The sequence below is a fragment of the Felis catus genome, chromosome C2, assembly GCF_018350175.1.
Source record: "Felis catus isolate Fca126 chromosome C2, F.catus_Fca126_mat1.0, whole genome shotgun sequence".
Lineage (NCBI taxonomy): Eukaryota > Metazoa > Chordata > Mammalia > Carnivora > Felidae > Felis > Felis catus.
Window position 1 is genome coordinate 137,424,291 of NC_058376.1, and position 21,464 is coordinate 137,445,754.

General features: G+C 38.5%; 2 long non-coding RNA genes across 8 annotated transcripts in view; one reads left to right on the forward strand and one right to left on the reverse strand.

The window, feature by feature from the left end:
• The first annotated feature begins 1,753 nt into the window (after positions 1 to 1,753).
• Positions 1,754 to 21,464, forward strand: part of LOC102899771 — a 192,659-nt gene continuing 172,948 nt past the window's right edge. Inside the window, exons 1-4 of one of the 7 annotated variants that reach the window (XR_006585532.1) lie at positions 1,754 to 3,068; positions 4,205 to 4,309; positions 7,787 to 7,914; positions 10,197 to 10,303. This is a non-coding gene — a long non-coding RNA (uncharacterized LOC102899771). The remainder of the gene's footprint in view (positions 3,069 to 4,204; positions 4,310 to 7,786; positions 7,915 to 10,196; positions 10,304 to 21,464) is intronic. The other 6 variants (XR_441178.4, XR_006585534.1, XR_006585533.1 and 3 more) reach the window with 6 other exon arrangements.
• On the reverse strand, positions 4,035 to 9,713 carry LOC123380145. The gene is made up of 2 exons (XR_006585539.1): positions 9,340 to 9,713; positions 4,035 to 4,298 (listed from the first exon to the last, which is right to left on the reverse strand). It is a non-coding gene; the product is annotated as an uncharacterized LOC123380145 (long non-coding RNA).

Genomic DNA, 21,464 nt, shown 5'->3' on the forward strand with positions numbered 1-21,464 from the left:
TGCCTCTTCCCTGCTTTCTCTCTCTCTCCCTCAAAAATAAATAAACATTAAATTTTTTAAAAAATTTAAAAAGTTGTGACCAAATGGCCCATAGAATCATTAGGCCATTTTTTTAAATTTTTTTTTAACATTTATTTATTTTTGAGACAGAGAGAGACAGAGCATGAATGGGGGAGGGTCAGAGAGAGAGGGAGACACAGAATCTGAAGCAGGCTCCAGGCTCTGAGCTGTCAGCCCAGAGCCTGACGCGGGGCTCGAACTCACGGACCGCGAGATCGTGACCTGAGCCGAAGTCGGACGCTTAACCGACTGAGCCACCCAGGCGCCCCATTAGGCCATTTTTAATAGCAGGGCATTTCTTTGAAGGAGACGATAGTGCTCAAGAACCGGATTGCCTAATTGAGGGAGTAATAATTTTCTTCACTTTCTTGATACTGTTTCTAAGTCATACCACTGCTTTGAAGAAAAATCCACTGATTTCCTTGTTACCTAAAACAATCCAAAACCCCTGTCATCACGTTAAAATCCCTTCACAATCTGGATCCAATCTGTCATTCCAGTTTCATTTTCTGCCACCCTGTATTCTATTGTAGACGACCATTTTGCATCACAAGTGTTTCCAATTTTTAGGGAGTTCCTTGCATTCCATACTTCCCTAGAGTGTATGTTTCATAAAAGCAAGGACAATGACATGTATTTTTATAGTGTTGGTGCTTACACAGATTTAGGCATATAATGGGAATCAATAAATGAACTATAACTAATAAGCTAAATAAATATTTATTTATAGTAAATAAAATAGTAAATAAATGAATTGATATAATTTTGACTATTCAGTAATTCTGTTCTTCTTAGATCTATAATTGCATTTATGTCTAGTAAAAATACGGAGCACTTCCTTTATTTTTAGTGCTGAATTAGCTCAGGCATTTCCTAGTTTTTAGATTCCAGGCATTAGCTTGACTGGGTCTCATGGTGGATGACTCTAAGGAAACTTTGGGGCTGTATGTGCCCATCTCCTGATCAGCCATTTGCTTTGGTACATTAGGACTTTAATAGAAACTGCCTAATGTGCAGGTAAAGTCAGCAAGAAATGAAATATAGGTCATTACTCAGTGGTATCAATTGAGCAGAGCAGCAAAATGTAAATCACCGAGAAATGGGGATGGTTCGTGCCATTTTGCACTTTGGAGTATGTCTGAGGACTTCCTGTGGCTGAGAGGTCCCAGGGTCCACTTTAGAAAGCTAAGGAGCAAATCTCTTCCCTGTAAGGGTCAACCTAATACCAGCAACTCCATACTCTAAAAAAGGGAAGTGAAGACATTGTATTTTTTTTCCCTTATTCGCTGCAGTTGTCTAGCCCTATCCTTTATGTACATACATTACAGTATGTGACCTTAAGCTTGCCACTCATGTCTCCACACCTCAGCTATTTAATTTATACAATGAAAATGACATCTATCCTCCCTACTTGAGCATGATTCTTTTAGAGCCTTAAATAAAATACACAAAAGGACTTGGGTAGCGGACCTTATCATTGCCTCACCCATAACTCTAGCATCTTTCAGTGTCTCTAGCCAATAACAAACTTCCCGTATCTGAAACTCTGAAAACACTGGCTTCTTTTTTTTTCCCCCCGGAAACCATGGAAAACCTCACTATCTATGTGCTCATGTGTGTGCGTACACAGAACAGGGAGAATACTGAGGAACTAACAGCTCCAGGAGCAACTCTCAACCGTTGGCTCTCTAGAATTAATATATAAATACTCTAGTTGCCTTATACTTGATTGCCTAATTATGACGTCTGTGTTTTGTATCAATTTCCAGAGTCCAAGTAGGATTTAGCTCAACTTGTATGCTATGCAGCTGGCTTAATAGCACACCTTCCACTGGCTGCTTTCCATGCCTTTTATCATGTCTCCACCTGTGTTATCTGAACTGCTCAAGCATACTACTGACAAATGAATCCTGGTCTCAGGATCGCTAATAAGGAGAACCCAAATGACAGCCTACACATTGCAAAGAGCCACCTGAGTGGGGAATGATGATGTTATTATTTTGATAAATTAGAAACATAAAGCTGAAGAACTTTTAGTGTTTGGGGCTTTCCGGGGTGCAGAAGGAATGGATAAGTGAAGGGATCTGGGTGATAGCCTGAGGCAGGGTTAGAAATAGAGCAAGGCAGTGTCTGGCTGAGCCCAAGGATTAGCCTACGGGCAGACCATCAGACTTCAGCGCAGAAAAAACACTTTTGAAACCCAGTAATGGTCTCTAGGTTCATAAATATATTTCCAGCAAAGGAAGGCGTGGTAGCAAATTGCACCTCAGACACATTCCAATATGGGGGAACATCCAGAGCATAGAACTTTAGCCCTAAAAGGGATCTTACCAGCTCATACCAATTCACCTTTATAACCTGTTTTTCTGACACTTCCAACAGATTGATTTATAAAATGTCCCCGGGAAAAAAATCAATAAATAATGATAGTACTAGATTATTACCCATACATTAAAATAAGAAGCCACGAGTTCATACTGATTAAAAAATTGAAAGAATGAATAAATGGTAGGTAATGTATGGTTCTGCTGAAAGCAGAATTGCAACTAATAAATTTAGAATATACAAAATACAACAGTCGCTTCAGTAAGGAATCATTTATGGATGCTAGGCAAAAGCGTGATGAGAAATAAAATATTTACATAATTCCAAAGCATCTCCCCACATGATACTAAATACAAAAAGAAAAATAATAACTTACAGTGTAGAAATCTGGCAGATATCACCTTAGCTTCACCAGTAATAAGACCTATGGGCATCATGGGTGTGAGATAAGCATGATGTCACAAGAAGGCACAGCAGAATTTTTGTGGCACTCTTGGCACGAATACATAGTCCTGAGAAAACATCAGACTAAAGCACGGAGTACTTTACAAATTAACACTCCAGTACTCTGGAGAAATATCAAGGTTATGAAAGACAAAGGTCAATGAAAGAACCTTTCCAGATTAAAGGAAAATAGGAATCCAGGACAACAAAATGAATCCTCATCTTACATTAGAGCCTGGGTCAGTACAAGAACATTGGTGGGTCAGTTGGCAAAACCAGTCTGTAGATCTAAATATTAATATTGTTATCAAGATTAATTTCCTGATTTTAATTATTAATTCTAGTTATATTTTGAGGAATCTAGGTAAAGGGTATAAGGGATTCTTTATGCTAGTTTTACAATTTTTTTTTTTAATGTGTGTTTATTTTGAGAGAGAGAGAGCATGTGTGTATGCACGTGAAAGCTGGGGGAGGGGCAGAGAGAGAGAGAGAGAGAGAGAGAGAGAGAGAGAGAGAGAAGAGAGTGAATCCCAACCAGGCTCTGTCAGCACAGAGCCGGATTCAGGGCTTGAATTCACGAACTGTGAGATCATGACCTGAGCTGAAATCAGGAGTTGAATGCTTAACTGACTGAGCCACCCAGGTGCCCTCAATTCTCTTAAAGTCTAAAATTATTTCAAAATTACAAAAAAAAAAAAACCCAAAAACTTCTAAAATACCACAGGCATATTCACTCATGGTGATCCTTACATTCATTAATCAGAAACATGGCAGCTCCAAATCTCAAAACTAAGGACCAAAGTTAAGAAATCATATATTATATAAATTAAACTTTGATATTAAATCAGAAACTGTTTCATAAAAATATTGTTGTCATTTGCTTTTTAAAAAATGCTTGTTTTATAGGAACACATTGGTGACGAGGACTCACAAAACCAATGTTTCTGTCTCTACCACTTGGATATATATCATTGGATGTCTCTGTGTCCATTTCTTTCTCTGAAAAAAATAGAGATAATAATCATTTGCCCTCTGAGATCTTGCAAGCAATCGTAACAAAGAAAATCAAAGCAATTATAATGAAAACACTTTAAAGCAGCCCTTGCTATCCTCTGTATACTCAGGTTCAATATTCCATTCTAAATTGAATATGTAAAAAAAAAGTATTTTCCTCTAAAAGTGAATTATTTTGAAATATGATTACATTTTTCAACAGGTTTCTTTTTATTGAAATTGGATTTTTTTAAACCCCAAACCTTTTCAGTTCTCAAGAGGCTGCCTTTTAATTATATCATCCCCTGATCTGGAGTCTTTCTTATTATTTGTTTAAATGTTATTGTTTGGACTTGAATTGATCGCTTCTGTTCAATTTCAGGGTGAGCATTTGCTGCAACACAGGGTGAATTTTTACTTCTATTGCCTTGAGGACATTCATTGGAAACATCATGTTGCACTTGATGGAGACTCTCCTGATGAAAAGGTTCACAAAAAAGAACAAATTAATTTTTGGTAACAATCAGTGGTACCATCCAATGCATTTTCCCATTTCCTTTACTTTTCATTCTCTTATTGTGCTCTAGCTTCCTGATTCTCTTCATGGAGAAAATACACTGTAATTTATTTCAAAAGAACTCCTATGGCTGCCTCCTGGTCTTAATTAAAACAGGGACCGTAGTTTATCTGGACTCCTAATCTAGCTATGAATGCTCAACAAAGAGCCTCAGAACCAGAGCTCAAACCACAGAAAAAAAAAAATCAATCAAGAGGACTCTATCTGTCCTGTTGCTAAAGAGAAATGGGACCCTCTGGCTCTGAGGAGACAATCCGCTATTCCAGTCAACTTCCTTTTCCTTTTTCTTTTTCTTTTTCTTCTCCAATGTTCTTTTCTTGGCTTTTAAATTGTATATTTACGTGTAATACATAATTTTAATTTTATACACACACACACTAATTTGAGATTTGTTTTCTTGTGTTGTGTCATTTCGACACAAAAGGTGTATTATAAATCCACTTGGAATGGCTAAATTATTTGTGAGTTTATTGTACAACAACTTTTCACTGCTCTTAGTCTTATTTAGCACCTAGGGGACTTCCTTTATAGTGCATGGAGATTGTAGAAATAAAATGCAGTGTTGTTATGACATTGTTCAGCATTGAATACATCAAGAACAGCCAGGCTGACCTGAAATGGCCAATTTGCCCGGCTCAGTTTGTCAGAGTGTTTTTGCAGGTTGCAAATTATCCGTTCAACTCAGAAAGAGTGTTTTCTCTCACAAATACGTGTTTGGTATCCCTATGCATTATTAACTATATGCCAAGTATTATTCTCCCTAAATTTTAGCTGCAAGACAATCAAATGGCCTATGTTTTTGAAGAGTTTTCGATAAAAGGAAGCGACTATGAATTAAGAATATAAAGTCTAGCCTCTTTTTTTTTTTAATTTTTTTCAACGTTTATTTATTTATTTTTGGGACAGAGAGAGACAGAGCATGAATGGGGGAGGGGCAGAGAGAGAGGGAGACACAGAATCGGAAACAGGCTCCAGGCTCTGAGCCATCAGCCCAGAGCCCGACGCAGGGCTCGAACTCACGGACCGCGAGATCGTGACCTGGCTGAAGTCGGACGCTCAACTGACTGCGCCACCCAGGCGCCCCTAGCCTCTTTTTTAATGAGTATAATTTATTGTCAGATTGGCTTACATACAACACCCAGTGCTCATCCCAACAAGTGCCCTCCTCGATGCCCATTACCCATTTTCCCTCTCCCCCAGGCCCCATCCACCCTCAGTTTGTCCTCTGTATTTCATAGTCTCTTGTGGCTTTCCTCCCTCCATCTCTGTTTGAATCTATTTTTCCCCTTCCCTTCCCGCATGGTGTTCTGTTCAGTTTCTCAGGATCCACATATGAGTGGAAACATAGAATGTCTGTCCTTCTCTGACTGACTTCTTTCATTCAGCATAATACCTTCCAGTTCTCTACATGTTGCTGCAAATGGCAGGATTTCATTCTTCCTCTCTGCCAAATAGTATTCCATTGAATCTATAAACCGCATCTTTATCCATTCATCAGTTGATGGACATTTAGACTCTTTCCATAATTGGGCTATTGTTGAAAGCACTGCTATAAACATTGGGGTACATGTGCCCCTGTGCATCAGCACTCCTGTATCCCTTGGGTAAATTCCTAGTATTGCTATTGCTGGGTCACAGGGTAGGTCTATTTTTAATTTTTTGAGGAACCTCCACACTGTCTTCCAGAATGGCTGCAACAGTCCGCATTCCCACCAGCAGTGCAAGAGGGTTTCCATTTCTCCACATCCTTGCCAGCATCTGTAGTTTCCTAATTTGTTCCTTTTAGCCACTCTGACCGGTGTGATAGCCTCTTACTATAACAAAGGGAGCACGTTATCATCTCCAGTGCACCCCAGCAGCTCTTAAATTATAATACTCAAGAGAAACGATCACTATTCCACATACACTACCCAGTGTCTACATAAAAGAATGTCTATGACTAAATGACACAGTAGAAATAGCGCTTGTTGCCTGGAAATTCAGCTTATAATTAAAGACTTGTCTTTATTTTGTTTTCCCTGAAGAGCTAAAACCATCTTCAAAATACAGTAAGGGCCACTCTAAAATGCATATTGCTGGAGAACGTTTATGTATCTGAATGAACACTGTCATGAAAACACCCCGGGTGAGGTAGGAGAAATGGTGAAGAAGAATCACAAGAAAAGGAGGAGATGAACATAGGGATTCCAAAAATATGTCCAAGTAAAGCTATCAGTGGCTTCTCAAGTTTCCCTCAGGCCAAAGTTCGTTCATTTCTCAAATGGAGAAATGGAATAGTTTTTCTTTGACTTATAAATATTCTGAGGATGCAGGTTATCTGTGTAATGGCTCCCATTAAGATTCTTTCAATATTTCTTTCTGCTTGATTTTCATATAAGTGTGCCAACAGTACTACAGAAAGCTTCACAAAAGTAAAATATTGTTACAGCTAAATGTTACAGGTATTACATTATAATTCATGATAAAAGGTTACTCATTAGTTCAAGTTTCTGTTCCCATAATCTTTCTGCCTTCATGACTAAGAAGTAACAATGTTTTTTGGTTTTCTAATAGTGAGTTAATTGTTCGTTTTCCTAATAGTAGCCCTTAAAAAAATGTAAACAGTAGAGTGACAATATTGCTGCCCCCCTAGTTAAATAGAATAAGGACGGGGGCACCTGGGTGGCTCAGTCGGTTGAGCATCCGACTTTGGCTCAGGTCATGATCTCGCCATTTGTGGGTTTGAGCCCCGCATCAGGCTCTGTGCTGACAGCTCGGAGCCTGGAGCCTGCTTTGAATTCTGTGTCTCCCTCTCTCTCTGCACCTGCCCCCTCACACTCTGTCTCTGTCTCCTTCCAAAATAAATAAACGTTAAAAAAAATTTTTAGTAGAATAAGGACAGAATGGCTACAAAGTTAGAGAAACTGGGCTCCAGATCCATCTTCTGTGTGCATATATGTTATTAATAAAGCAATTTCTTCCTACTGAACTTGTTTCTTAGCTGTAAGGTGGCGAAAATAATAATTAAACCTATCTCTAAGGATGTTGTGAGACTCAAATAGGATAGTATATGTGATCATACGTGTATACATTATTTAAGTGCAGGTTTTGTCACCATCATCATCAAATTTTTAAGACTTTGCCTATGAGGATACATGACCAGTACCCACCCATCCACTCCGAAAATACCAAAGGCTCTGAGGTTTTCTATTATTCTTCAGATATTTGCTTGCAATCCATGATACCAGTATAGATCTTTAAATATCCACGTATTATATTAACATTAAAAGCCATTAAAAAGAAGGAAAACACTATAACATAGAGATGTCATTGGATATTGAAAGTTTAGGAAACCAAAGGTAACACTTTAATGGAACCTGATGATTTCTGTCTCCTCTTTCTCCTCAGGCATCTTTATGGTAAGATAATCTGGCATATAAGTAAATCCCACCGGCTCACAACTTTGTAAGGTGCTGAAGAGGATGAAGCTCCTTATCCCTGAAAGACCAGTGTGTTTTTTTACGGAATATCTAAAGGTGTGGACCTGGGGAAAATTTAAAAGGGCTGTGGGGGGAAGATGGGACTGAGTGGGCCCTGGGGTCTAGAGAGAGAAAGTTATATAGGACACTCGTTTCAACAGCTAAGTCTGGAAGAGCTTCTGCATAATCTAAGGGAGCAAGTAATTTAGATTGAACTTCCACATAATCTCCACACTGTACTTTTCTGAGATTTCCCTAACCATCCAATGGAGGTTCTTCTGTAACTGGTCTGAGGAGGACAGAGGTCCAGGGAGGTCTGGAGAAGAGACAGACCTTGCCTGTCTCTAATTTTCTCCAGAAAAGCAGTGACCACAAATGTGTCCACCCACACTCCTTGTGAGTTTCACTAGGCAGAAGCACCACCAACCACGTGTGATCGGCCCCCCTCATATTTTAAACTTGATCTTGAGCCCTTCTCCTCTTGACCTACTGCACTCTAGACATACCAACCTCCTGTTCCTTCTTAAAAAAACGAGATCCTTCCCATCTCGGAACTTCTACGTTTTCTGTTTTCTCAGCCCCAAACACTCTCTTTCACTGTTCTTTACATAGTCTGTTTCTCCTCATTCATGAATTCTAAACAGATACATAGGCAGACTAGAGTGCAATCAGTAGTAGCCCCATGATTGACACCACGTGGTATAAAATAAAGTTGGCATTAACACTGACAGGAGAGGATGGACCGGTAAATAAGTGGTAGTAGGATATTTAGCCATAGAATTTGGAGAAAAATATTAGTTTCTAAAAATAAGTTCAGATGAATTAATACCAATATCCAAAATACACACATTAGAGAACGGAAAAATATATTTTTAAACTTAGAATCTTCTGAAACCAATACAAATCCTAAAATCCTTAATTACTGTATAAAAATTAAAATCCTTTTACAAAAAAAGCATAGAAGTTAAAATGTCAGTGGCAGACCTGGAGAAAATATTTGTAACATAGAATTCAACAACCTTTCTTAATGTTCCCCTCAGCTTCTTCCTGATTCTAGGCCCTGACTTACTTGTTTTAGAGCATTTTCTTTAGAAAGCTTGTAAGTGCTTTCTGTGCCCCTTTGAAATACATGTAAATCTTTTTTTTCCAGTATTTTTTTATGGTGGTAAAATACACAGAACATCAAATTTGCCATCTTTACTATTTTAAGTGTACGATGAAGTGCTATTAAATATATTCATGATGTTGTGCAACCATCATCATCATCATCATCATATCCAACCCTTTTAATCTTGTGAAGATGAAACTCTGCACCCCAGACACTGACAACCACCATTCTACTTTTTTCTCTAGGATTTTGACTACGCTGAGTACCTCACATAAGTGGGAACGTACAGAATTTGTCTTTTTGTGACTCACTTGTACTTAGCATAATGTCATCAGGTTTTATCCATGTTACAACATATGTCAGAGTGTCCTTACTTTTTAAAGCTGAATAAAATTCCATTGTATGTCTGTACACATCTTGCTCATCCTTTCAACTCTTGATGGACACTTGGGCTGCTTCCACACTTTCGCCATCGTGAATAATGCTGCTGTGAACATGAGTGTGCAAATATCTCTTCGAGAACCTGATTTCAATTCTTTTGGGTATATACCCAGAAGTGGGATTTTGAACCAGATGTAATTCTATTGTTAACTTTTTGAGGCACCACCATACTGCCTCTCCCTGAGAATACATGGTCACTTTCTAACTTTCCCCATAAATGCAACTGGTTTTGAATGTTCCAGTCTTTAATGTCTGGCTCCCCAAATGGGGGACAGGTAAAGATGATGAGGAAGAAGGGCACTGGCCCTTTAAATCTCCCAGAAGTTCAGTTGGGGTGGGGCGGGGGTGGGGGAGCGGGTCATAATAATGGCTGAAATGCAACAATGGCCGCAGCTTTTTTTTTGTCTGTACCTTTGTAACTGGAAGCTGCAGCCCGCAATTAAAGGATAGATCCAACTATTTGGAGAATAGGGTGCATTTTGTACATTCTGGTCCCCACAAGCTGTGTGTATGGAGTGGGTGCATAGCTGTGTGCCATGAGTAGGGCTAGGGCTAGGTAGCTGCTGCAGTGATAAGAGATGGGATTAAGCAAAATAAACCTTGATTTACCAATCATATCTTCCCCTAGAAGTGTCAAGCAATTAGTAGGCTCTAAATTTCTGAAGCAGTTACACAGATAGATTGTGCCAGTGCAGTTATTGTCTAGCTGGTGAGATAGATGCCTGGTGCTTCCTGCTCTGCCATCTTCCTATAATCTTCTCTGTAAAAATTTTAAAACATCTCTTGACAGCTTTATGACCCAAGAATACCTTTCTCAAGGACCCAGGAGCTACTTCTTCGAAATGCAATCTTCAAGCGAGACAGAACCCCACGTGTATCTCCAGTTTCTTTGGGAAGGTATGAGTCTCCCTCCTGTCAGAGCTCTATGAGAAAGTTTGCTTTCTCCTGGGTAAAGCTAGTTAGTAAACACAGATGACCTGTGTTCTCTGTCTCACCCCCATACTTAGAACTTCCCTGCCCTTCAATTCCACAGAGTTGAGTTCATTCAGAGTTCTGGCCTCTACCCTATTGAAATGGCCTTGAATAAAGTCTTCCTTGTGTGTTTATTTTTGTCTGGTGCAATTTTTGCTTTGACACCAGAAAATGTAAAGAGCTAGCACAGGTCAGGGGAAAAAGAAAAAAAGATAGCCAAGTTTTCAGTGGTGAAATAAATAATATATTCACATAAGAAAAATCTAAAATGGTCAATAAACATATGAAATAATTCTTTAACCAATTTTTATATAAAAAAAGCAAATATAACAATAATAAAATGTCAAACTTTAGCCAGTATCCAGGCTTGGCAAGGGCATAAACAGATGGAAATTCTCATAAATTACTTGTAGGAGTAGATTTTTAGTGTATATGTGTGTGTTTTAGCATCCAACAGCATGATAAATGGTTCTCCACCCCTTCACTTTCAATCTGCAGGTATCCTCAGGTCTAAAATGAGTCTCTTGTAGATAGCATGTAGATGGATCTTGTTTTTTGTTTTTGTTTTTAATCTATTCTGATACCCTGTCTTTTGATTGGGCCATTTAGTTCATTTACATTCAGAGTGATTATTGAAAGATACAAACTTAGTTTCACTGTGTTATCTGTAGGTTTTGTGTTTGTGGCAATGTCTCTGGTCCTTTGTAGTCTTTGCTGCTTTCCACTCACAGAGCAGAAGGAAGCAGAGGATCTCCTGCAGGGCTGGTTTAGTGGTCATGAACTCCTTTAGCTTCAGTTTGTCTGGGAAAGACTTTATCTCTCCTTCTATTCTGAACGACACCCTTGTGGGATAAAGGACTCTTGGCTGCATATTTTTCCTATTCAGCACATTGAATATTTCCTGCCAGTCTCTTCTGGCCTGTAAAGTTTCAGTGGACAGGTCTGCTACTACCCTTATGTATCTACCCTTGTAAGTCAAGACCTTTTTGTCCCTAGCTGCTCTCAGAATTCTCTCTTGATCTTTGTATTTTGCCAGTTTCACTATGATATGTCATGGTGTTTACCTGTTTTTGTTGATTTTGAAAGGAGTTCTGTATGCCTCTTAGACTTGGATGTCTCTTTCCTTCCCCAGATTAGGAAAGCTCTCAGCTATAATTTGTTCAAATAAACCTTCTGGCTCATTCTGTCTTCTTTTTCTGGAATACCTATGATATGGATATTATTTCATTTCATTGAATCACTTAGGTCTCTAATTCTCCCCTCGAGGTCTAGTAATTTCCTTTCCTTCTTTTTTTTCTTTTTCAGCTTCATCATTTTCCATAATTTTATCTTCTATTTCACCTATTCTTTCCTCTGCTTCTTCCATCCTTGCTGTCGCTGCACCTAGTTTATTTTACACTTATTTACAACATTTCTTAATTCATCATGATTATTTCTTAGGTCTTTGATCTCCACAGCAATAGAGTCTCTGCTGTCTTCTACGCTTTTTTCAAATCCAGCTATTAGTCTTAAGATTATTATTCTAAATTGTTCAGATATATTGTTTATATCTGTTTTGAGCAATTCTGTCATTTCTTCCTGGAATTTCTTTTGAAGAGAATTCTTCCATTTTGTCATTTTGGCCAGGTTTATGTCTTTTATGTGTTTTAATAGCTTGCTATGTATCCTGCACCTGTGAGAACTACTATATTAAAAAGGGGCCATACACCTACCAGGACCTGGCACTTCAGGAAGTGTTTTTGGAGTGTGTTGCATGCACTCTGTTTTTGCATATTTGGCTGCCTTCTCCCACTGGTCAGTCCTCTGCAAATCTCCTCCGTACTCGTAATGGTGGATTGTTTGTACCTTCCACCAGGTGTGATTTGATTTGTTCATTGAAATAACCACGGAAAAAAAGAAAGGGGGGAGGGAACATTATCCCATACAAAGAGAAAGATGAAAGGGGTGGAAAAAAAAAGACCAGACAGAGAATCAAAGAAACTATAAGGCTTAAGCCAGAGAGAGAGAGAGAGAGAGAGAGAGAGAGAGAGAGAGAAATAAAGAAGAAAGATACAGAAAAGGTGTTAAAAGAATAAAAATCCCTGATTAAATAAACAACCAGAACAGAGAAAGAAAAAAATATATATATATATGACATATATATATATATATATAAATGTATATATAGATAAATAGATATAGCCTTATATGTAGATATCTATATAAACTTATATATTGATATATAGATATTTATATATAGATACATGTATATATGTGTGTGTATATATATATATATATATACAGTGTGTGTGTATATAGATATAGATATATAGATACAGATATAGAAATACAATAAGAATTGATCAAAAATCAAATCAGAAACTATGAGCCTGATTCCAAAGGTTGGGGGGGAAGAGGAGGGTAGAAAGAAACAGAAGGGAAAAGAGAACAGAAAGAAGAAATAAAAAGCAAAACCAAATAATATAAACATACAAAACCTCAGACAGTTGTCTGTTGGTGCCTGGGACTGGTGGCTGTGCTGGTCTGGAGGAGGCGAGGCCATCTGGCTTGCTCAGTGTAAATTACCAGGAATAGACGGGCAGGGTTTGGTGTAAGTGGGTCCCACCTCCACTGGGGGCCGCTGTTCTGTTCTCTGAAACCCCACCGTGTTGGTGTTGGGGAGGAAAATGGTGACACTCCAATTTCTCCTCCCCAGACTTGGTGTTTCAAACCAGCTGTTCAGGCAGTCCTCACAGAGTAGTGCAGGTGGTCAGCTTGCCCTTCTCCCTCACCACCTAGGCCCTTGGCTGGGATGCAAAATGCACCGTCTTAAAGGATCCCACACCACACAAACCCAGTTCTGGGGTAGCACCACTCCACCCAGCTGACAAGGGGCCTTTGGCTGGCACCTGCAGGGTCTTTTGTCCTTGGGGGACAATATACCCTCTTCACACAGTACTCAAGGGAGGGGGTCTATTCTCTCCCTGTGCACCTCCAAGATGACTACCCAGCCCTGGAGCTGGTGCACACACTTGGAAAGCTTTGGTCTGGACAAAGTCTTGCAACCCTGAAAACAATCCTTAGCTGTTGAGGCTGTTTGCAAAGTAGCGACTGGCTCCCTCTGTATTTCTCATCCCCAGTCTGTGGTCCGGAGAGGTTTTTCTCTTGTCCAAATACATCTGAAGGTATCCTCATGTCTAAAATGAGTCTCTTGTACACCACAAATAGATGGAAAACCCAATAGACTCCACCAAAAGTCTGCTAGAACTGATAAATAAATTCAGCAAAGTTGCAGGATACAAAATTAATGTACAGGAATCAGTTGCATTCTTATACACTAATAATGAAGCAACAGAAAGACAAATAAACAAACTGATCCCATTCACAATTGCACCAAGAATCATAAAATACCTAGGAATAAACCTAACCAAAGATGTAAAAGATCTGTATGCTGAAAACTATAGAAAGCTTATGAAGGAAATTGAAGAAGATACAAAGAATTGGAAAAACATTCCGTGCCCATAGATTGGAAGAATAAATATTTTTGAAATGTCAATACTACCCAAAGCAATCTGCACATTCCATGCCACCCCAATCAAAATTGCACCAGCATTATTCTCAAAGCTAGAGCAAGCAATCCTAAAATTTGTATGGAACCACGAAAGGCCCCGAATGGCCAAAGTAACTTTGAAGAAGAAGACCAAAGCAGGAGGCATCACAGTCCCAGACTTTAGCCTCTACTACAAAGCTGTAATTATCAAGACAGCATGGTTTTGGCACAAAAACAGACACATAGACCAATGGATAAGAATAGAGACTCCAGAATTGGACCCACAAATGTATGGCCAACTAATCTTTGACAAAGCAAGAAAGAATATCCAATGGAAAAAAAGACGGTTTCTTTAACAAATGGTGCTGGGAGAACTAGACAGCAACATGCAGAAGAATGAAACTAGACCACTTTCTTACACCATTCACAAAGATAAACTCAAAATGGATAAAGGACCTGAATGTGAGACAGGAAACCATCAAAACCCTAGAGGAGAAAGTAGGAAAAAACCCCTCTGACCTCAGCGGCAGCAATTTCTTACTGGACACATCTCCAAAGGCAAGGGAATTAAAAGCAAAAAATGAACTATTGGGACCTCATGAAGATAAAAAGCTTCTGCACAGCAAAGGAAACAATCAACAAAACTAAAAGGCAACCGATGGAATGGGAAAAGATATTTGCAAATGGCATATTAGACAAAGGGCTAGTATAAAATCTATAAATCTATAAAGAACTCACCAAACTCTACACCCGAAAAACAAATAATCCAGTGAAGAAATGGGCAGAAGACATGAACAGACACTTCTCTAAAGAAGACATCCAGATGGCCAACAGGCACATGAGAAGATGCTCAACGTCACTCCTCATCAGGGAAATACAAATCAAAACCACACTCAGATATCACCTCACGCCAGTCAGAGTGGCTAAAATGAACAACTCAGGGGACTATAGATGCTGGAGAGGATGTGGAGAAACAGGAACCCTCTGGCACTGTTGGTGGGAATGCAAACTGGTGCAGCCACTCTGGAAAACAGTGTGGAGGTTCCTCAAAAAATTGAAAATAGATCTACCCTATAACCCAGCAATAGCACTGCTAGGAATTTACCCAAGGGATACAGGAGTGCTGATGCACAGGGGCACTTGTACCCCAATGTTTATAGCAGCACTCTCAACAATAGCCAAATTATGGAAAGAGCGTAAATGTCCATCAACTGATGAATGGATAAAGAAGATGTGGATTATATATATAATGGAATACTACTTGGCAATGAGAAAGAATGAAATCTGGCCATTTGTAGCAACATGGATGGAACTGGAGAGTGTTATGCTAGGTGAAATAAGTCAGACAGAGAAAGACAGATACCATACGTTTTCACTTATATGTGGGTGCTGAGAAACTCAACAGAAGACCAGAGGGGAGGATAAGGGGGGAAAAAGTTACAGAGAGGGAAGCAGGCAAACCATAAGAGACTCTTAAATCCTGAGAAAAACTGAGGGTGGGTGATGGGTATTGAGGAGGGCACCTGTTGGGATGAGCACTGGGTGTTGTATGGAAACTAATTTGACAATAAATTACATTAAAAAAAAAACAACAAATACAGTACCACACTTCCACAGCTTCTCTTTCTCCTCCTTTTGTCTCTGCACCACAGGGGTTCCTCCCCGTTGCCACCCCTCCCATGTCTATACCGCCCATTTTCTCTCCCAGTTCGCATATATGCACCCAGCTGTCCCACCAAGCTGTCTCTTTCCACCTGCGGAGATTTTTCTGTCACTCTGCAGCCTGTATTCTTGGTATTCCAAGTGTTCTGACCTCAATATAGCTGTGTTTGAGGGACAAGGGAAATTCTAGTCCCCCTAATTCTCTTTCATCTTTACTTCTTCTGCTATATGCGTGTTTTTAAAGACTGGTTAGTATCCACTGAAATTTAAAATGGGCATGACTTTTTGTCCCAGGAAATAGAATTTCTAGTTATTTGTCATAAAGCATTTCTTGCTAATTAACTATTTAAAAGAATAATAAAAATAATTAAATTTTTAATGAGAAATTACTTAGATTTTAATGATGAAAATTAAGTTTCAGAAGGAAAGTCTTTCCTAAATGGAGAAATGCCTAAACAGAAATGCAGTACACAAATGTTAACCATGGTAGATTTAAGGAATTAATTTTTATTATATTCTTTGTATATATTTTTATTTTTTCCTTAGTTTCTCCTACAGTCAAAAACATTAATAAACCGAGCAAAAGTATACCATTAAAAATTGCAGATAGTATTGTCTTATATCAAAATGTAAACCCTCGGGACGCCTGGGTGGCACAGTCGGTTAAGCGTCCCAGGTCACGATCTCGCGGTCCGTGAGTTCGAGCCCCGCGTCAGGCTCTGGGCTGATGGCTCAGAGCCTGGAGCCTGTTTCCGATTCTGTGTCTCCCTCTCTCTCTGCCCCTCCCCCGTTCATGCTCTGTCTCTCTCTGTCCCAAAAATAAATAAATGTTGAAAAAAAAAATTAAAAAAAAAAATGTAAACCCTCACTTTGGTACAGACCGTTGACCATTACTCTACAGTAACCTCCCAGAAATGAATGGTTTCTCTGAGTGATTTAACATCTTAAATGTGACACTTGAAAAACAAGATGTCCCACCCACTTTCTTTACCTCACGTCTGGGGCAACAGAGACAAAGAGGAAGAACGTACCTTCAAAATAGTGTTCAACCTTATTTTTGCATCAGGATCGTTGCTTAAAAAGATTCCCCAATCTCACCTTTGCTTCTTCTCCTTTTGAAGGCCTGTTATTGCTGGCTGGGAAGCTGCCCACCAGCACGTACAAGCTCAGCATTCAGAAATAAGTAGCATCTTTCTAAATATTGCAGGTACATCTGATGAAGGGTGGGTGTTTGTTTTATGTTTGGCATGTGCTGACTTTCATCTGCTTCTCTCTCCTGAGGCGTAGGGATGCCTGCAGCCTGGAAAGCACAAGGCACATGGTGGACACCTTGATAAATATTAAATGATGATGATGGTAATGACAGAGCAGCGCCCTGTCTTTGCAGCTGTGTAATTCCTCCCTTACATTGTGTGCCTCCTCAGACAGCTGTCACATCCTTGCTTTCAGAGGCAGAGATTCCTTGCCAAATTAAAGCTTGAGAGGAACACATTACATCCTCATGTCATTGTGGAAGTGTGAGACGTGAATGCCTATAGCCATCCACGTCACTCAGAGACACATCTATTTGATAAATACTGTCTCAAGAGCCAATTCAGATCGACTAGCTGGCCAATTCAATCAATCGTACAGATATCTGATCCAGAGAGTTTATATGATGCCCAAACTGCTGGCCAATTCCGGGGGGGGGGGGGGGAAGCCCAGCCCATCTGAGACTTTTCAGGACATTTTAGTTACTAGTATTAATTTAATAATCATGCATTGTTAGCTAAACTTTTTTAGACATGCTATTTAATGAATTTATTTAGCAAGGGCCTGAGTATATATTATTGTCAATACCAGCATTGATTTTTAAGGAATTAAGGAATACTGCTGAGACCTACAATTTGCTTGATATCATATTAAGTACTTTTCGTGTATTTTCTTGTTTAATACTCAAGCAAAACACCCCAGAGGTAGATACCAATACTGTACTTTTGTACACTTGGAAACACTGGGGCCAAGAAAATGTTAAGTGGTTTGCCTTGGGTCACATGGAAGTAGGAGCAGTCCAGTTCAGTTCCCCATGATTCCGTAGTCTTCATAAGTTTTGGGGGAATACTTTTAGATGGAAAGAACACTTTCACGATACTATCCATTCACTTATATGTTTTTAAATTGTGTACGAAGTATCTTTTGTTCAAAGTCTAATAAGAAATAAGCAAGCATAGCCAAAGAAAAATTTCAAGTTCATGTGCTTCAAGCTAGCAATTCTACCTCTTCCAACCATTTTTAAAGTGGCAATTCTATTCAAATTACAGTAAAACTACAGATAAGAAAATGCCCATGTGCAATAATAAAGGGATGGTTTAAAATTACAGAATGGGATATTCTTCAACTACTAAAATTGAGTATTATAAAGACTAATAGACTCAAAATGCTGACTATACAACAGAAAATAAGAAAAAGAACATTGCTGTATAAGCTGGCTGACAGCATAATAAAAAAAATGAATAGGAAGTAAAACTAAAAATCTACAACGAAATGTGTATTAAGATTATGGGTGTGTTAAGATTATGGGTATATTTCCTTTTTGTTTCAGTAGTTTCTAAAAATGTGTTATGTTAATTTTATAATGGAAAACATTTAAAAAAGAGATCCACTATCAAATCAGATTCTTTATTCTAAATGGTGGTCATATTAAATTATGATAATGAATGTTTTAGTTAATCATGTATATATTTTTTCTTTCTCAAATAGTTAATTCAGCAAAAAGAACAGTTCTGATGTATCAAAAGATTTTTTTAAAAAAACACACTTTGCTAAATCACTGACCAGATTTGTTTGTATAACATATTTTATTTGATCACACATTTCCAAATATGCTTACTGAAAAATTATTTTTTTAAAGGAATAAAATTTTAGGAATTTTTATTATGATTTATGCAATTTCTGATTTATGTGGTTTACCGGTGCTTTATGTTTTAATTAACTCACCATCACTAGCACATTGAAATTATATTTTAGACCACTAATTGAAAAAAGTTGTCAATTTCTGCACTTAGTCATGCAGCTATAAATTTCATTGTCTCCTTCATGAGATTAAGGAGTGTCCAATTATGGCAATGATTTTAATCCATGAATTCATGAGGCATTTCCTAAGCTTTCCTTAGTTTCTACTAAATTGCATAAGAAACTAGATTGTAAAGGCAAGCCACATCATGAAGAAAAATCATTATCGCCTTGTCTTGAGAATGGAAACATTTTCGTGTAAAAGCTCCTTATGATGGGAAGTGGGGAGGGCCTGCTGTGAATCCTTGGCCTGCAAAGTCAGGCCCCCAGATAAGCGCCCTGAAAGTTCATAGGGCAGGCAACAGAGAACAGACAGGTCTTTGTGAAGAAAAGGGGCTGTCAAAATTCCATCTTTGTCGTAAATAATTTTTTTAAGAATGTTTAATTCTATCTTTAAATGCTTGCAACTTCTGATATCAGTTCCTGTCTAAAACAATACCTACACGAAAGCCTTTAAGCTAGAGTTACTTATTTAAATTAAGCACTTAGAGTATGCAAGAAACTATTTTATTATTCAAACTGGAAAAATAAATTCTATTCTTGACTTCCCAGGATTAGATGAGCTCTTTCTATTTGTCCACCTATCTATCTATCTATCCATCTGTCTAGTTGCTATTTTACTTCTGAGTGTTCTCTTACTTTCCCCATTTATATATTGGGGGGAAAAAGCCTATTCCTTCTTTAAATACCAAAAAGTCATAATATTTTGTGTAATGGGAATTATTTATCGTCAACCTTCAAGCTACTAATTTCTTTAAAAAAAGAACTTAAAAAATGTTTACATTAAGTCATTTGCTCAGCTGCAAATGCCAAAACAAGGATTCAAATGTATTTCAATTGTTTCATCTCATAGTCCTTACAATACTCTTAGAAAGAGGTACTGTCTTTTGAGAATGGTTTTGTGGGAAAAACAATCTTGCTTTGCCATTCTGAGGTTTGGCTATTAGCATAAATATTGCTATGAAAAAAATTAATAGAAGCTGAATGCTTTATAAACATAGTGGATGGATTTATCATTCTATTCAGCGATGATCGTTTATACTACCCCACTGCTGATTTAAAATGCAACGGTTGAGATGTAGGCAAAGACAAAATTGAGTTATATCAAGGTGCTGTGTGTCACTGTGCTGGCCAGGGTATCTAATGTAATTTGTCTGTTATAGTGTTTGTGAAATGTTCCATCTGGCACAATATGCCTCTAAGACAGAAGGTGTTGGCATATTAAAGATGCAAGCATCTCACATATGACTATTTACCCATTTATTATTTCAGCAGAAAGGAAGGCAACCTTTAGAAAACAGTGAAGAGATTAGCAAACACAGACATTTGATTCAGATATAAATTTGAGGACTACTACATTCACAATACATCAAGATATTTCAAAGGGGATTTTGTTTGGAAGCTAAAAACAAATAAATCCCAGAGATTTTTGTTCTTTTTGTGCATGGAAATTATACTTTTTACTTTGCTTGGCTGGTTTTCATTTGAAGAGAAAGGGATTTTTGATTTTTTTTTAAATCTTTATTTTTGAGAGAGAGAGAGAGACAGACTGTGAGCAGGGGAGGAACAGAGAGAGGGAGGCACAGATCAGGCTCCAGGCTCTGGGTTGTCAGCACAAGAGCCCGACACGGAACTCCAACTCATGAACTGCAAGTTCAAGACCTGAGCCAAAGTCAGAAGCTTAACCGACGGAGCCACCCAGGTGCCCCAGAGAGAAAGGGATTTTTTCAAAGAAAACTTGTAATGTCACAACAAGGCATGATATGTTAACAGGGCAAATTTTCAGGCAAAGGCCAAGAAAGAAAAACACTCCATGACACATCTAGCTCTTTCATTAAAAACGAAAGAATCACTTGATGGCCGTTGATTACATTTCACGGATCTTTTAACAAATTGCAGTGAATGCTATCTTACCATGCATCACTGCTGCCAATTAACTTGGCACTTTTTAAAAATAATAAGTTTCAGAATGGGAATATATACAACTGAAAGGAGGGGACGCCGACATTCGATTGAAGGAGAGAAGAATGGGGTGTGCTATTTTACATACTGGGAATAACAGACGTGTTGAAACTAAAAGGACATTCACATCCTCTATCATATTGACTTGTAACGATCAATATTTGAGAGAAAATTATGTAGGAGATACCCAACCTGGCACCTCACACCCATCAACTCATTTAATCTTCAACACAAGTCTTATTAGGATGCCGTTATTATCCCATTTTGTCTATGAGGAAATCGAAGTTAAAAGAAGTAAAGCAATTACTCAAGCTTGGCTTTACCCCAAGGACGATCTGACTCCAAATCCTGTGTCCTTTCGATGGAGATTCCCTGACCTGGAATATTCCAGAGAGAAGTCCCCCTATGGGAGTATTGTGATAATGCACAATTAAAATTACGCTAAATCCCATTAGAAGCTCTATGGTTGCCTTTCACGGTTTATTCCATTTTCCTTCCCTTAGGTGAGATTTGGAGAATTCATCAAACACAAATCTGGCTGAAATGCAGCCCAGCAGACCTACACTTCCTGCACTTCTTTTCTGTCTGAACCTCAATGCCTCTGCACCTGGAGGTTGCACTTCTGTGTCTTTTTATAACATAAAACAAAACATTTTCCATATTGACTTCCTTTTCCTCTCTGCCAAAGTGCTGTTCCTTTTAAACATTTCCACTGTTGACAAAACCCCCGTCTGACAAGAAAGTTGGCCTTCTCCCTCCTTTTGGGTGTTTCATGTTTTTTTTACTATCAACTCCTGCCATTTCTGACCCAGTACATTTCACAGAAAAGTAGCTGCTTTTTCAGACCTACACTAAAAGGGAAGCATTTTTAATTTCAGATAT